The sequence below is a fragment of the Amborella trichopoda genome, chromosome 8 (assembly GCF_054954075.1).
Source record: "Amborella trichopoda isolate Santa Cruz 75 chromosome 8, AtrichopodaSantaCruz75HAP2 v2.0, whole genome shotgun sequence".
Lineage (NCBI taxonomy): Eukaryota > Viridiplantae > Streptophyta > Magnoliopsida > Amborellales > Amborellaceae > Amborella > Amborella trichopoda.
In genome coordinates this window covers 21,232,393-21,249,704 of record NC_142343.1, presented here as the reverse complement: position 1 = coordinate 21,249,704, position 17,312 = coordinate 21,232,393, and the positions used below count along the sequence as shown (strand labels likewise).

Genomic DNA, 17,312 nt, shown 5'->3' with positions numbered 1-17,312 from the left:
AATAGTGAGTCGGACCTTAACCCGAGTGACAGGCTAGGCCTCTCTCAAAGTTCATCTTATTCCCTTGTGTCATGGACAACAGAAACTCATCGTCGTCCATGTTTTCTCTCTCTTCCAATCTTAGTGTCATGGACGGCAGAAGCTCATCACCGTCCATGGTTTCTCTCTCTTATTCTCTTGTGTCATGGACGGCGGAAGCTCATCGCCATCCATATTTTCTCTCTTTTGATTCTTTTGTCATGGACGGTGGAAGTTCATCGTCGTCGATGTTTTCTCTTTTCATTTATCTATCATGAACTGCAGAAGCTCATCACCGTCTAGGTCTTCTCTCTCTTCTCTCCTCTGTCATGGAAGGTAGAAGGTCATCGTCATCCATGTTTTCTCTCTCTTCACTTCTTTATCATGGACAACAGTAGCTCATTGTCATCCATGTCTTTTCTCTCCTTTGATTCCTCTGTCATGGATGGCAAAAGCTCATCGCGATCCATATTTTCTCTCTCTTCACTTCTTTATCATAGACGACGAAAGCTTCTCATCGTCTATATCTTCTCTCTCTTTTGATACCTCTGTCATGGATGGTGAAAATTCATTATCGTTCATGTTTTCTCTCTCTTAACTTCTCTGTCACGAATGGCAGAAGTTCATCGTTGTCCATGTCCTCTCTCCCTTCTCTCTTTTGTCATGGACGGCGGATGCTCATCGCTGACCATGTCCTCTCTCTCTTCTCAATCCTCTGTCATGGACAGTAGAAGTTCATCGCCGCCCATGTTCCCCCTCTCTTTTCTTCCCCTTTCTTGTTTCTTCTTACCCCTTTCCTCTTCTTTCTTACTGTTCTTTTCTTCTTCTTTCCTCGTTTTCTCTTTCTTTTCTTTTTCTCACATGCACGACATCGGTAGTATTGTGCATGCCTTTCCCCCTCTCTTTCTTTTCTCTCTTCTCTTCTTTCCCTATCATTTGATCAGAGGCTAAGTCAAGCACTGCCATGGTAGTCTCATTGTCTAGCAGTACTGTCGTTATGCCGGTTTTTGCTACCGTGTCCGCCTTATTGTCATGACTTATTGTCACGACTTATTGTCACGATAGGCTGGCCATCTGCCAGGCCGATCGATGATCATTCTATCGTCTAGTAGTATTACCGTTGTGCCGATCTAGTTACCGTGCCCGTCTTACTACCACGACAGGTCAATCACTTGCCGATCTAGCTATTGTGTTAGTCGGGTCACTTATTCAAACTCTTATCTTCCCCGTTCTTCTATTCTATTCTTTCTTCTTCTTTCATATATTCCCTTCCCCTATTTCTTCGTTTGAATGTGCATGACTATGTGCAATCGCCCAAAGACAAGGAGGGGTCACTTGACCCACTTGTCTTCGTAAATTAACCATGTGTGTGTGATTGCAAGAACATGAGAGTACAGGCCAAGGGAGGCAGTTTCGAACTAGTTTTACGATAGGGGGGTTTCTTCGTGATCTAAGAGGGCACCCATGCGAGCCAACTCGAGTAAGTCCGGAACCCACCTTAGATTCCTCTCTCATTGGTTGGTATACCTGCCCTCGCTCCTGAGCGAGGTTCCCAAGAGAGTGATCTCAAAGTCTCGGGCTCCCCCGAAACCCGAGATGCGTGCCGCCAAATCATTCAGATCCAAAGGGCGAGATTAAGAGACCTAACTAGATAGAGGAAAGAAGAGAGAGAAGACAAAAGAAAGAAGAAAAAGAAGGGAGAACAAAGAAGAGAGAAGAGAGAAAGAGGAGAGAAAGAAGAAGAGAGAAGAGAAGGAAGCAGAGAGAGAAGGGAGAAGAGAGAAGAGAGAAGAGAGAAGAGAGAAGAGAGATGAAGAATAAGAGAAAGAAAACATGGATGGCGATGGGGTTCCATCATCCATGACATAGGAGAGAGAAAAGGGAAAGAAGCATGAACGGCGATGGGGTTCCACCATCCATAACAGAAGAAAGAGAAATGGGAACAGAGCATGGATGACGATGAGTTCCACTGTCCATGCTAAAGGAGAGAGAAAGGGGGAAAGGGAGAAGGATCATGTACAGCGAAAGGTTGTACCGTCCACAACAAAGGAGAGAGAAAAGATAAAAGAACATGTACTGAGATGGGCCCTGCCATCCATGATAGGAGAGAGAATGAGTGTGAACATGGACTATAATAGGTTTCACTGTCCATGACAAGAAGGAGAGAGACAGAAGAGAAAACAAAAGACCCACATGGCAATAGGCATCGTTGTGCATGTCAGAAGGGACTTAGACACGACTCGACCCGCCACTTGGGAAAGGTTCCGGTTCGATGTCCTTATCAGATAAAAGCGGAAGAAATGTCGTGCGCGGTGATGAGCACCACCGTGCACAACATGGGAAAAGAGGAACTTAGATAGAGGCTCGGCCCTCTGCTCGGGTTAAGGCCCGGCTCACTGTGCACATTCCAGGAGATCAGACATAAGAGAGAGATTGTCATGCTCGACAACAATTACCACTGTGCATGATAGGGGAGGAGAGAGAAAGGAAGAATGGCAGTGAACAAGAAAGGAAAAAGAGAGATTAAGAAAGAGAGGAGATAGAAAAGATAGAACAGAAAATAGAGAGAGAGAGAAAGAAAGAAAGGAGAGAGCAGATTAGGAAAGTGAGAAGCAAGAGAAGAGGAAAGTGAGACATGCTTGGCGATGCTTACTGTCGTGCATGTCGAGAGAGAAAGAGAGAAAAAGAGAAGAAGAGGAGAGAGAAAGAGAGAGGAGAAATAGAGAATAAGAGAGAAATAGAGAAGAAGAGGAGAGAGAAAGAGAGAAAATGAGAGAGAAAGAGAGAGAGGAGAGAAGAAATTACCTTCATTGAGGGGAACAGGGCTTTTTCTTCTCTCTCTTCTTTCTCTCTCCAAGACGTGCTTACAATCTCAATGCAAAACTCTAAATTTTAATCATTCAGTTGAAGTTCCTTTACAATGAGGCATCACATGTATTTATAAGGTTAGGCCCAAAACATGGGTGGATGCCCAAAATTTACCCTAATTCCAAAAAATACAATTTATTTGAATTAAAATAAAATCTAAAATGGGTGTCAAATTATGGTTTTGCCCCTACCCAACAATACACGAAATTCTGAAACAGTTTCTGCTGCACCCATGAAACGTGTGCAATTTTTCTAGGCCGATTTGGGGTTGCTCCGGTGCCTGCATGGCCAAAAGATGATTACTTTCTCATTGGTCTCGGCATGACGATCAATTTGATGCTAACTTCGAGCTATGGATCGTGTTTTTATGCCACAATCATGCGACTTGTAATTTTTAAGAAACTTTTAAACTTCGGGTCAATATTGTGCTCGTTTCTTGATGTATTTCCTTGGTTTCTTCACCAAATTGTATTAAGTATGTCGTCACGATCATGTTGCAACAAATGCAGCTCGATTTCGTTCCTGAATGAAGTTTTTATCATTTTGGGTTTGTGGCCGGAATTTGGATTCTGATGGCTGGAATTTTATAGCAATTTTAACGTCGTCGTACGTGAAATCTTACCATTCATCACGCACGGGGTTCAAATCTGACATAGCCCTGAAGCTTATGCACGCAATGCAACTGGTTCCGCGTCGATCGGGTACGCGAGCACCGTGATATGGTAGCTTGAGTGGGTCATTCTACTGCTGATTTTTCTGCAACCTTGTTCACAAATCGTCATCTTCTCTTTAATTTTTCTCCCAGCTCGGACATCGTCACGGGACGTACCACATATCAAAACACTCTTCTTGACGAGACGAACATGCTCACAAAATTTGAGTTGACCTAACTCGTAATGAGGGAGATATGAGTCCCAAATGTTACTGGTCGTGACTGTGAAAACCAATCTCCATTAATGGAGACTGGTGCAAGGAGGGTGCACGGGAATAACGTGTGGCCTACCCTTTTTAGTCCTTCGCCCATACCTTTGTTCTGGAGCGTAGGATTAAGCGAAACTTGACCTATAGGGGTTTTTCGACCATGCTGGATCCAATGGAGAGGTTCTCACAGCCATTTGACACTACGAAAATAACGTTCCAGTCACAAGGTCCGTTTCAGGGTGCCAGAGGCTGATTTTTCTGAAATATTTTATTTGTTTGCACTGCCTTAGATATGTCGAATTACAAAGAAACTTGGTAAGTGGCCTTTTGAAGTCATTAGGAACATTTTTGCTTTATTTGATGCAATTCTAAGACTGTCAAAAATTACACTGTAAGTCAGGGCTTTACTGACTGGCTTCTCCTTTATTCCGCATCAAAGACCCAAGGTGTTGAAAAATGTATTCAAAAAGCTTGCCTCGCCGATTGTTGTGCTTCGAGAGAAGTGAGAAGGACAACATTCAAAAAATTTCCTTCGACTTTATTACTTTTTTTTTCCTAACTACAGGACCACGTGAACGCCGAGGAGATATCAACACAATGTTGTAACTAGGATGCTCAGACGTTTGGAGGCATTTGTCGCAGATCCATTCATGGAGACTTTGGGGGAGAAGAGACTTTTGAGGGATCCTGTCGAAGTCCTCACCCTCAAGGGACTGTTTTGTGATTTGGAGGGATTAGTATTTTAAGTCCTCACCCTGTCGAACGGTACCTGTGACGGCCTTATGATGATGACTGGGCTACGTGTTCACCCAGCACCGAAGAAGGGATGTTCACCCAGCATTGAAGAAGGGAGAAAGAGATGAAGGAGAAGAAAAGAGAGAGATAAATGAAGAGATAAAAAGGAGAGAGAAAGAGAAAAAGAGAGGCATGCACAGTGCTGCCACTACCTGCATGTTCGGAGAGAAAAGAAGAGCAGAAGAGAAAGAGGGGATACGCACGGCACTGCCACTGTCGTGCAAGTCAGGAGAGAAAAGAAAAGAAGAACAGAGAAAGAGAGGCATGCACGGCGCTGCCACTTCTATGCATGTCAAGAGAGAAGAACAGAGAGAGAGAGGCATGCACGACGCTGCCACTGTTGTGCATGTCAAGAGAGAAGAAGAAAAGAGAAAGAGAGGCATGCACACTGCTGTCACCATTGTGCATGTTACCAGAGAAATGCAGAGAAGAAGAGAGAGAGAAAGAAAGAAAGATGTTGACTGGGCTACGTGTTCACCCAACATTGAAAAATGAAGAAAGAGATGAAGAAAAAGAAAAGAGAGAGATATATGAAGAGATAGAAAGGGAAGAGAAGGAGAGAGAAAGAGAGGCATGCACGGTGCTACCACTACTGTGCATGTCAAGAAAGAGAAGAAGAGAAAGAGAGATAGGAATGCACGGCGCTGCCACTAACGTGCATATCAAGAGAAGAGAAGAAGTGAAAGAGAGATGGGGGATAAAGAAAGAGAAATAGAGAGGTAGAGAAAGAGATAGAAGAATAGCCAGATAAAGGGAAATAAAGAGATAGGGAGATAGAGAAAGAGATAGAGGAATAAGGAAAGGAAGAGAGATGAATATAATGTGAGATAAAGAAAGAGATAGAGAAATAGACTGGAAGAGAGATAAAAGAAAAGAGAACGGAAAAGAGAGAGAGAGAGAAATTTTTGAGGGATCGTGTCGAAGTCCTTACCCTCACTAGACTGTTTTGTTTATTTGAGGGATCTTGTCGAAGTCCTCAGCCTCAAGGGACTGTTTTGTTTCTTTGATGGATCTTGTAGAAGTCCTCAACCTCAAGGGACTGTTTGTTTGTTTGATGAATCCTATCAAAGTCCTCACCGTCAAGGGCTTGTTTTGTTATTTAGAGGGATTAGTTTTTAAAGTCCTGACCCTATCGGACGGTACTTGTGACGGCCTTGTGATAATGACTGGGCTACGTGTTCACCAAACTCTGAAGAAGAGATATCGATTGAGCTACATGTTCACCCACCACTAAAGAAGGAGGTTGACTAGGCTACGTGTTCACTCAGAACCGAAGAGGGATGTCAATTGGGCTACGTGTTCACCCAGCACTGAAGAAGGATGTCGACTGGGCTACGTGTTCACTCCGTACTGTAGACGGATGTTGACTGGGCTACATGTTCACCCAGCACCTATTGGATAATATTTTTTATGATGGCGGCTGTTTTTCTTTGGGTCCCGACTTCAGGGGATTCTGGTGTCGAGGATTTTTCTTTTGGAATGCTGGCTGAAGTCGCCTACGGAGGCGAGTGCTGCTTCAACCTGCTCTCTTAGTCCAAGCTCCCTTTGCGGGTTTTCACTTGGACTTGGGAAGTGGCGTCGTAGAGACGGTTTTCATCAACCCCCTTTTTATTTGGGACTTTTTTACTCGTGACCTTGCTGCCACGCCCACCCTTTTTCTTCTATTTTTACTCACGTTGCCCCTACCGGTTTTTATCGTGCCCAGGTTTTTATTTTCACGGAACTCTCTTACTCATGGTTTCGTGATCATGCTCATCTGTCATTTTTACTCATGGCATTCCCTTATTTAGGTTTACACCATGCCCGTTATTCTTTTTTTTGTGAGGACATGTTTAGGGTCATGCCTCCGAGACCTATGCGAAGCCTTTTAACGTCATGCGTTCAGGACGTTTATTATAGTTTAAGGTCCTACAACTGGACCTTGGTGAAGATGGACGACAATCTGTAGAGGCCATGGAGTGTATGATAGTGTTTGACTCACTTTGGGGAGATGGCACGAGGCTGTTTATGAAAGATGGATGGTGTTGGTATGGAAAGTGGATGGTGGGGACCCACTAACTGATGGTGAGTATGGATAGAGGGATGGCTCGCCGTTTGTTAGCACGGGTGATACTTGGTTAGGTTCCTCGATCTCGCCCTCTGGATCTAGGTGAACTGGTGGCACGTGTCTCGGGTTTGAAGAAACCTGGGACTTGAGATCGCTCTCTCGAGAACCACGTAAAGAAGACGTGGACAGGAGTACCAACCGGTGAGAGGGGAATTAGGGTCGCGAGGCAGGACTTACCTCGCGTTGGTCCGTGACATGCTCGAGCTGGCTCGTGTGGGCGCCCTCTTAGATTACGTTGAAAAGCTCCCCTGGCTCGTGGTCGGTTTGGAATCGCCTCCCTTGACTTGTTTCTCCTTTCCTGCGAGCACATACATACATGTAAGACGTCTCAACAAGTGGGTCTGGGGACCCTGACCTATCGAAGATAAAATAAAATAAAATTGAGTGAAACGAAAAGTAAAGTGGAAAAAGATGAAATGAAAATGAAAGAGATGAATTAAAATAAAAATAAAAATAAAATAAAATTAGAAAATAGAATTAGGATTAAAATGGAATGAAGTGAAGTGAAGTGAAATCAATAAAATGAAGTAAAATAAAATAAAAGGGATGAAAAAAAATAAAATAAGATGAGATAATTAAAATAAAATAAATAAATGGAGTAGGGTATGATGGGATAAAATAAGTGAAATAAATTAAATAAAATAAAATGGAATAAAGGAAAATAAATTGAAGTAAATAAAATAAAATGAAAGAAAGGATTAAAATAGAATAAGATAACTGGGAAGGGGTAGAAGAGGTAAAATAGGATGGTTTAATAAAATTAATAAAAAAAAAAAGTGGATTAATTGAGAGAGAGAGAAGGGTGCTCTAATAAATCCAAGCTCATGAGTTAGTTAAGAGTGAGTTAGTTAAGAGAGAAAAGGATGTTTAAATAAAGTAAAACTAATGAATTAGTTAGGATAGAGAGAGAATGTTTCGTTGGGTTTTATGTGAATGAAAGAGGAGAAAGTTGGATAATGAAACAGGACGTTAACTAGGGGAATGTTGGATAATGAAACAGAACGTAAACCATTTAAGAGAAAGAAGAAGCATGAGGTGGAACGAAACGAAATATCGTGAGAGCATGGTGAAACGAAACGAAGTTGACGAAAACTTGAAGCGAAAGAATACAAAAATAAAATAAAGGGCAGTGGTTGTTTAGCTTTCTGGGTTCTTTAGAGGGAGAAAATGTAGCTGGGGGAGTGACGGCGTTGCAGAGGATCGTGAGGGGTGGCTAAGGTACCTGGTTGAGAGAGGCGAAAATGGTTGAGGACGGACGTGAAGACAGCATAGCAAAGAGGTAACGAGGCGAGAGCTGCCGCTGGTTGCAGTGGGTTGGCAGTCGGTTGCAGCAGAGCGGAGGTGACGGTGGACGCAACAGAGCGGATAAGACAGGGGCGAAGAAGAGAGAGGGGCGAAAATAGTGGTGGAGATGGCGGAGGTCACTGTGAGGTGGCGGATTAGAGAGAGATTGAGGTCGGCTGTTGGGGGTTGTAGAAAAGGAGGAGGAGGGGGTAGCAAATGGGGCGACAATGGAGGTTTGGAGGGACGAGTGTAATGGGTTGAGAGTAGAAGGTGATGTTGCTAAAGCAGGCTGCGATAATGGCTCGTGAGTGGAGGTTGAATGTAAAGAGTTAGAGAGAGAAAACAGTAGCAGAGGTGGATAGAGGGGCTGACAGCAATAGGGGAGCTAGTTGTTTTTAGAGAGAGAGAGGACGTGAGTGGCAACAGGGGAAGAAGAGCACGGGAGAGTGGCGAAGCTGTGGCTCCTAGTGGTCACGCTTGGCGGTGAGATGAGGTTGGCCACACACGGCGATGGACCTTGGTCACGCACGGCAATGGAAACAGATACGTTCCACACGGCGATAGAGGTAAGATGAGATGCGCGCAGCGATAAGAACATGGGTACACACGGCGATAAATAGATAGAGGGGCACGACGATAGATAAAAAAATAGCCGCACGCGGCATTAGGGTAAAATAGGTCGCATAAGGCGATAGGTAAGATGTTCGCACGGGGATCGGTATAGGTTCGCGCGGCGCGGCGATAGGTTATGCTCACGCGGGGGATGGGATTATATTCGTGCGGTGTTAGGGGAAAAAGGATTTGGGGCACGATTGCCTCACAAGAGGACCATGGGCATGAGAAAGAGAGGGAGTCACAGGGTGAACCAAGAAGGGGTTGTGACCATGGGGCGTGAGAAAGAGAGGGAGTCACAGGGTGAACCAAGAAGGGGTGTTGTAAGGGTGAACCAAGAAGGGAAGGTGTGCAGGCAAAAAAAAAAAAAGAAAAGAAGGGAAGATGGAGGTGAGGGACTACTAAATAAGAGAAGGAGGTGGACCCGAGGGATCGTATGGAGGAAATAGTCATGCAGGGAATAAAAGAGAAAATTGGTGGTCATGAGGCACCGCAAATGGGGAAGGAAAAGAGAGGAAGAAAGAGTGAAGCATAGACAACGATAGGCTTCTGCTGTCTATGAAAGATGAGAGAGAAAGAGAGGGAAAGAGAGAAGAGAAAGAAAGAGAGAGAAAGTGAAGAGAGAGAAAGAGAAGAGAGAGAAGAGCTAAGCCCAAGGGTACAGACCCAAAAGTTTCTCTCTCCTTCCTCTCTTTCCCAAGACTTGACCCAATAAACAAGATAAAAATTTTATTAAGTGAAGGGTCTGCGTACAATAGTAGTACGTGGTATATATAGTATTGTGCCCAAACATGGGTGGTTTAATCAAAATTAAATCTAATTATTGGAAATTAAGATTTAACGGAATTAAAAGAAATTAGAAACTAGGGCGCAAAATGACAGATTTTCCTTTTTCTAACAAGTTGTGGAATTTCAAGATAGCCTTTATGTTGCTCTAGAACGTGCATGATTTTTCATGGATGATCCGGGGTTGTTCTGATGCCCATTTGATCGAAAGATGATTGTTTTTTGGTAGGGTTCGACATGATGATTTATTTGATACCAACTTCGAGCCATGGATCGTCTTTTTAGGCTACAATCGTGTGACTTGAAATTTTGATGAATCTTAAAACTTTGGAACGATTGTGTGCTCGTTCCTTGATGCTTTTCTGTGATTTCTTTGCTAGAAAAAACTACGCATGTTGCAAGATCGCAGGGGAAAAAATGCAGCTCGATTTCGTGCCCGGATGAAGATTTTACAACTTTGGAGTTTTGGCCGGAATCTGAAATTCCGACGACAGAATTTGCAGTCACTTCGTCGGTTTCGTGTGCGGAATTCGACCGTTCATCATGCACAGGTTTCGGACTAGAGAAAGCTCTAGACCGTATGCACGCAACGGAATTGTTTCGCGTCGATCGAGCTCTCAAGTGGAGTGATTTGGTCGTTCAAGCGAGGCACGACGCTGCTGATTTTCCTGCACTTTCTTCACAGATCATCAACTTATCTCTAGCTTTTGTTCGCGCTCGAACGTCGTCATGGGGCTTGCCACATATTGAAATGCTCGTCTTGACGAGACGAATATGCTCACCAAATTTGAGAGCGATCCGACTTGGGACAGGTAAGTTAAGAGCATCAAAATTCATTGATCGTGACTGCCCTTTTAATTGTGTAAGGTGGCCGCACGGGAATAACAAGCGGCACCTCCTATTTCACTCTTTCACCTATAACTTTTTCTTGGAGTGTCCATTTAAGCTTGATTTGACCCCTTAGGGTTTTCAACCTTGCCGGATCCAATAGCAGTATTCTCACAACAATTTGAGACATCGAAAATATAACTTTAGTTATAGGTCCGTTTCAGGATGGTAGAGGCTAATTCTGCTGAAACTATTTCTCATTATGCGCTGCCTTAGACATGTCGGAATGCAACGAAACTTTTCATGAAACTTTTGATAGTCCTTATGAGGATCTTGACCAGGTCTGAGGCTATTCTGAGACTGTCAGAATTTCCACTGTTTGTTAGGCTTTATTGATCGAGGACCCATGATGATGAAAAATGACTTCCAACAGTATGCCCCACCAAATGTTGTACTTCGAGAGAAGCGAGAAGTACAATCATTCGGGAAATTTCCCTTGGCTAGCCACAGGACTACGTGAATGCTGAGGAGGTCCATGCAATGCTGTAGTCAAGATGCTCAGACGTTTGGATGTAATGTACAAGTCCATCCGTGGAGACTTTAGGGGGAAAGATACTTTTGAGGGATCTATTGACGTCCTCCGCCTCAAGGGACTATTGGTGATTCTGGTAGCTTGAGGATTTTGTAGGGACCTCATTGGTCCGAATTGGGCCCATTTGGAGGCCAAATGCTATGAACTTTTGGTCGACATTGTTTGCTGCTACACCAGATTTTCTTTTAATGATCAGGGTATCTCTGTAGGTTCCATTCAGTGGGGTCCAGTCGGGGGCTTCTGACCTATCCCGAAGATCTGGGCCTGTAGGCTAGAGGGAATTTTGGCGAGGCGATCTCATGGCAAGACATCACCCTGAAGTCTCGGATAGGTTGGGCCCTGACTTTGTCAGTTTCTTGCCTTCATGGGGAGCTTTAGCATTTTGGAGGGATCTTTTGGTCATCGTCTTTACCCTCAAGGACTCTCTTTGTTTTTGGAGTTGAAGTGTGGGAGATCTTATGAGGCTCTTACTCTCGGATGAACCATTTTGTGTTGTGATTGGATGTTAGCAGTTGAGGATTTTGTGTAGACCTCATTAGTCAGGATTATGACTGTTTGCCGATTAGGTGTCGGCTGAGGTTGTGGTGCTCCGTCAACCTGCTTTTTTTTTATTCTAAGCGCCCTTACGGGTTTTCACCTGGACTGGGGAAGTGGCGCCGTAGAGATGGCTTTCGCCGATTTCCTTTATTTTTTGGCTCTTTTACCCATGACCCTGCGGCCATGTCCACCTTTTTCATCCATTTTTGTTCAAGGAGCCCTTTCGGGGTTATCAACGTGCCTGGGTTTGTGTTTTCACATAACTCTTTTACTCATGGTTTCGTGACCATGCCCGTCCGTCATTTTTACTCTTGGCGCTCCCTTGTCCAGGTGTACACCATGCGTGTTTTTTGTTAAGGCATGTTTAGGGTCATGCCTTCCAGACTTGTGCAAAGACTTTTAGCGTCATGTGGCCAAGACATGCACTATAGTTTAGGATCATATAGCTAGACTATAGTGGTGATGAATGACAGTCTGTGGAGGCCATAGAGTGAGTATAGGGATGGTCTTGACTCACTTTGGGGAGATGACACGAGGCTACCTATGAAAGATGGAAGGTGTATGAATTACGGGTGAAACATGGTGACCTATTAGTGGATGACAAGTTTAGATGGTGAGATGGCTCGCCATTTTGTGAGTATGGGTGAGACTCACCGGGGAATGATGAATAGTGGTAGTGAAGTGAATGGGTTCACTAGGGAAGCAATGAAGGTAATGCATGCACACGAATGGGTCGGTTATGGAAAGCGTGTGTGAAAATGCACATAAAGGGAGTGTGTGCATATGTGTGGGGGCGTCTTTAAGGTCTTGCCTCCTAGACCGGGGCAACGCAGTTTACTGTCATGCGCCCAGGACGTCCACTATGGTTAAAGGTCATATAGATCGGATCGTGGTTACACAGTTTAAAGTCATGCAACTAGGATAGGCAGTTTAAGGCCGTGCAACTAGACCTCTGCTATAGTTTAAGGTCATATAGTTTGGACCATGATGTGGATCCTTTTAATGTCATGCAGCTAGGATGTAGACTATGATTTATGGTAATATAGTTCGGACTGTGGCTACGCAGTTTAAAGTCATACAGTTGGGACTAGGTAGTTTAAGGTCGTGCAACTAGACCTTTGCTACAGTTTAAAGTCGTATAGTTTGGACCATAGCTATCCAATTTAAAGTCATGCAACGTGGATCACGGCTGTGTAATTTAAGGTCATGCAGCACGGACCACGGCTGTGTAGTTTAAGGTTATGCAACATGGACCACGGTTGTGCAGTTTAAGGTCATGCAACATGGACCATTGTGTGGGTTGCCAAGTAGGTGAAGCTACATGGGGAATAAGTCTGGGGATAGCAATTTGACTCCCTGAGGATAAAGATAGTTGAGGCTATACACAAGCAGAGAGATTTAGATCAAGATCGAACTTCACTTGGGATTAAGAGGGCAAGTGTGGTTCCCCGGAGATAATGAGTAATGGTATGCATGTTACCCTGTTGAGAATGTCAGGCTAGAGTATAGATGCAAACCCGCTTGGGATTGAAAAGGTAAGAATGACCCAAACTCCATGGGGATAATGGGCTGCAGTACGGATGTGACTCCTACTGGGGATGTTGGTGCGAAATAGACCCACAAGGGATCAAAGGGGTAAGCATGACTTTTTTGGCATACACTTAACTCCACTGGGGATGATGGGTCGCGGCATAGGTGTAACTCCTAGTAGGGGAAAATGGAGGCCAAGAGAATCTTGAGGTAATAGTAATGCGTGGAATGGGTACAATGGGTGGTGAAGCGCTCTATCAGGTGTAGGGGTATACGGTTGAGACTATGGTACGCCTCTTTGGGATATTGCTTTGTAGAGGTAGGCACATGCCTTGCATGCTTTGCTTTGAAGCCTCACAGTCGAAACTGTGGTACACCCCTTTAAATATATGGCTTTGTAGAGGCGGTCACATACCTTGATGGTTTCATTCTTTTCTTTGAAGCCTCACAATTGCAACTGTGGTACACCTCTTTGATGTATGGCTTTATAGAGGCAGGCGAATGCTTTGACGATTGCATACTATGCTTCGAAGCCTCACAGTTGGAACTGTGGTACACCTTTTTGATATATAGCTTTATAGAGGCGGGCACATGCTTTGAAATGCATGCTTTGCTTCGAAGCCTCGCAGTCACGATCAAAGTACAACTTGATTTTAGAGGACACCACGAAGGGGTGATGTCTTTTCACCAAGGGCTTGTGAAGAAGGATGTAATAGAGGATGAGTAGGAGGGTGTCATTTGGAAACCTCATGGAGATATGTAAGAATAGGAGGCAGTTTATAGTCATGCGAATGGACTATATCTCGTGCAATTTAACGTCTTTCTACAGGGACGTTTGACATTTTAACTCATGATGACCCGTAGGGGAGGATCAACACACCCGTCGTTTGAGAGTGAGTGCTTCGAAGGGTTTTCTCCACACCTCCTCTATTTTGACAATCTTGCTCATAGTGCCCTTGCAGGTTTTCACTATGCCCGTCTTTTTCTTTTTGACATATTTTGCCTATGCCTTTGGGGTGCACACCATGTCCGTCATTCTTTTTTTCTTTTTTTTTGACATTTTTACCCATGATGCCCTTGCGAGATTTCGTCATGTCCGTCTTATTCTCTTTCTTTTTTTTGGGAAGCGTGTTTAAGGTCATGCGCGTATTAAGGTCATCCATCGAGACCTGAGGGCATGTTTAAGGTCTTGCCTCTCTAAGACTGTTTGTTGTGCAGTTTAATGTCGTGCCACTAAGACACGTGTTATAGTTTACATCTGTATAGCTTGGACTGTGCAGTTTAAGGTCATGCAACTAGACCTCCGCTATAGTTTAAGGTCGTAAAGTTTGGACCATGCAGTTTAGGATCGTGCATCTAGACTGCCACTACAGTTTAAGGTCATATAGTTTAGATCGTGGCTATGCAATTTAAATTCATGCAGCTAAGACAATGGTTGTGTAGTTTAAAGTCATGCAGCGCAGACCATGGTTGTGCAGTTTAAGGTCATGCAACACGGACCATGGCTGTGCAATTTTAGGTCATGCAGCACAGACCATGGCTGTGCAGTTTAAGGTCATGCAGCACAGACAATGGTTGTGCAGTTTCAGGTCATGCAGCACAGACCGACTGTGCAGTTTAAGGTCATACAACACGGACCATGGCTACACTATTTAAGGTCATGCAGCATGGACCATGGTTGTGCAGTTTAAGATCATGTAGTACGGACCATAGATGTGATGTTTAAGGTCATACAACATGGACCATGGCTGTGCAGTTTAAGGTCATGCAACACAGACCATGGCTGTGCAGTTTAAGGTCACACAACACGTACCATAGCAGTGCAGTTTAAGGTCATGCAGCACGGACCATGGCTATGCAGTTTAAGGTCATGCAGCATAGACCATGGCTGTGCAGTTTAAGGTCATGCATCACGGACCATGGCCGTACAGTTTAAGGTCATGCAGCATGGACCATGGCTGTACAGTTTAAAGTCATGCAGCACAGACCATGGCTGTGCAGTTTAAGGTCACGCAACACGGACCATGGTTGTGCAGTTTAAGGTCAGGAAGCACAGACCACGATTGTGCAGTTTAAGGTCATACTGCATAGACCATTGTGTGGAATCATTATGCTAATTCAATCTCCCCATTGTTTATGAGATTCTGGATAATGTCCCCAATGGCAAGACGCTCCTCAGTCTTGTGACCAAGTGACCTATGGTATTGGCAATAATTGGGCTCGTCATCCCTCCCGACCTCCTTCGGCCTTTTCAACGTAGACAATTCATAAGAGAGTTTTCAGCAACATGGGGATCATAGACTTTTGAAAGGAATAACTCTTGTGTCAGAAATAATTGATTCTGTTCTTGGGGACGTCGAGTCTTCAATCTCCTTGTGGCCATAGAGTCTAATCAACATAAGCCCGAGGAGATTTCTGGTAGTGACTGGGCTTTCCTACCACCGAGGTACCGCATATTTTTTATGCTTTGGCTACCATGCCTTTTATTAGTCCTCCATTCCCAATCCAAAGAAAGGATGGAAAAGGGACTGACAATGAGGGAGGCAAGGGTGGGTGTACCATTTCTTCTGATGGTGTTGTTTCGATGACCCGATACAATGCATGAGAGACGGTAGATGAGGCTTGGTGCCTTGAGGGAGCATGCTCAAGCTTATGAGACTTCAGCACCACTTGACACAAGGTTCTTATCATTTCATTTTTTGACCTCATCTCGATCTGCAACTGCCTCAATATGGCCTTAAGCTACGTGACCTCATCTTCATAGGCTTTCAATACTTCACTGACCGCTTCGATTTCTCCCTTAGCTGTTCTTGAGGAATCCGTACAATTAAGAGAGGAATTGAACCTTCCATCATCGTCCTCAGGGGGACACGTGAGGCACTCATGGCACGAGGAGAGCAGGGCATTGGCTTTATAGGGAAGCATGTTATTCCCCAAGCATGGAGAAGCCGCTTGCACAAAGCTGCCATGAGGGAAAGAGGAGCTCGCTTCATCAAGTACTGGGAAACATTTTTCCTCGAATGAGAGTGACAGGTTCTCATGAGAAGCAAAAATGTCGGAGGGAGAGGAAGCGAGGGAAGTAGCATCATTAGGGCTATCGAGAGTAGACAATTGTCCATCATATGCCTAAGATCCTGTGATGAACCTATGGAAAGAAGGAAGGAGAGTGGCCAGTGGCAGGGTTCCCTTCTTATTCTGAAGATCAATCTCGACAACAGGTTTCTCAAGCCCTAGCAGCAACTCAACAGTGTCAATTTTCTCTTCATCTTAATCTTGAGGAACCGGGATGTCAAGGAAAACTTCGAGCGAAAATGATGGATCATTCTCTTACATTATGGAAAGGAAACCTATCTCTTCATGGATCAAATCCTCCACCACAATGGGATCATGGCCAGCACCTCGGTGGGTTCAGCTTCCATTTCACTTGAGGCACTAGGATTGCCTCGCAACGGTATCTTCCAACTCAACAGGAGTCTAAGGGAAAGTGGTTCGGATAAATGATCTGCCCCAAGTTCAGTTTGCTCGAAGAAGGCTCTGCTCTCGATGCCTTGACCCAAAATGGGTTTGAGAGTTTAATCAGATGATGGTACGATTGACTCAAGATTGGTGGGATCACTGAGGTCAAACTGGCTTTTTGCCCCATTCGCAGATTTGTCCTTACCCCAAGTGGAACTTGGATCTTCATAAATAACCGGCTCCATCATCCCCCGCATAACCGTTTTGGTGTTCTCCTCATTCGATGCTTTTCCAGCATCATCCACATCTAGGGAAGTTAGGGGAATGAAAGGGCTCTCGTCTTCGATACAGAAGTCTTCCATGGTGTCCTCTTCTTCACCTTTAGAACTAAGGGAAGTTTTGGATATGTGCTCGTGTGCACGTTGTTCAAGCGTGCCCTAGGTGAGCGTGGGGTTTGGCGCATGTACGCCTTCTATAGACGGACTTCGGGTGACCTGATGGTCAACCCGGGGCTAAAGCAGCATGTCCAGCCTTAAGAGGCTCAGTGCCATGAGCAAGTGTGTGTGACGGAATGGTTGTGTGACCATCTCTCATAGAGTGAACAGGAATTTGTTGGGAAGGGGGACTAGGAGGTTCCCCTTCGTGTGCTCAGGCAGACGCAGCAACTAGGATGCCCCGAGTGATGCAGTGCGTATGCAAAGGGTGTGCAGGGCCAGGTCCAGGAAGAGCCGAACCCTTACAGTGCCTCGAGGTAACTTGAGAGTAGAAGGTGATTTTGCTGAAGCAGGCTGCGATAATGGCTGGTGAGTGGTGGTTGAAGGTAAAGAGTTAGAGAGAGATAGAAAACGGTAGCAGAGGTGGATAGAGGGGCTGGCAGCAATAGGGGAGCTAATTGGTTTTTAGAGAGGGAGGACGTGAGTGGCAACAGGGGAAGAAGAACACGGGAGAGTGGCAAAGCTGTGGTGGATGATGGTGAGA

General features: G+C 44.7%; 1 long non-coding RNA gene across 1 annotated transcript; it reads right to left on the bottom strand.

The window, feature by feature from the left end:
- Positions 1 to 6,068: 6,068 nt before the first annotated feature.
- Positions 6,069 to 8,649, bottom strand: LOC148780951 (uncharacterized). Its single transcript, XR_016061216.1, has 2 exons — positions 7,932 to 8,649; positions 6,069 to 7,007 (listed from the first exon to the last, which is right to left on the bottom strand). It is a non-coding gene; the product is annotated as an uncharacterized LOC148780951 (long non-coding RNA).
- Positions 8,650 to 17,312: the final 8,663 nt, after the last annotated feature.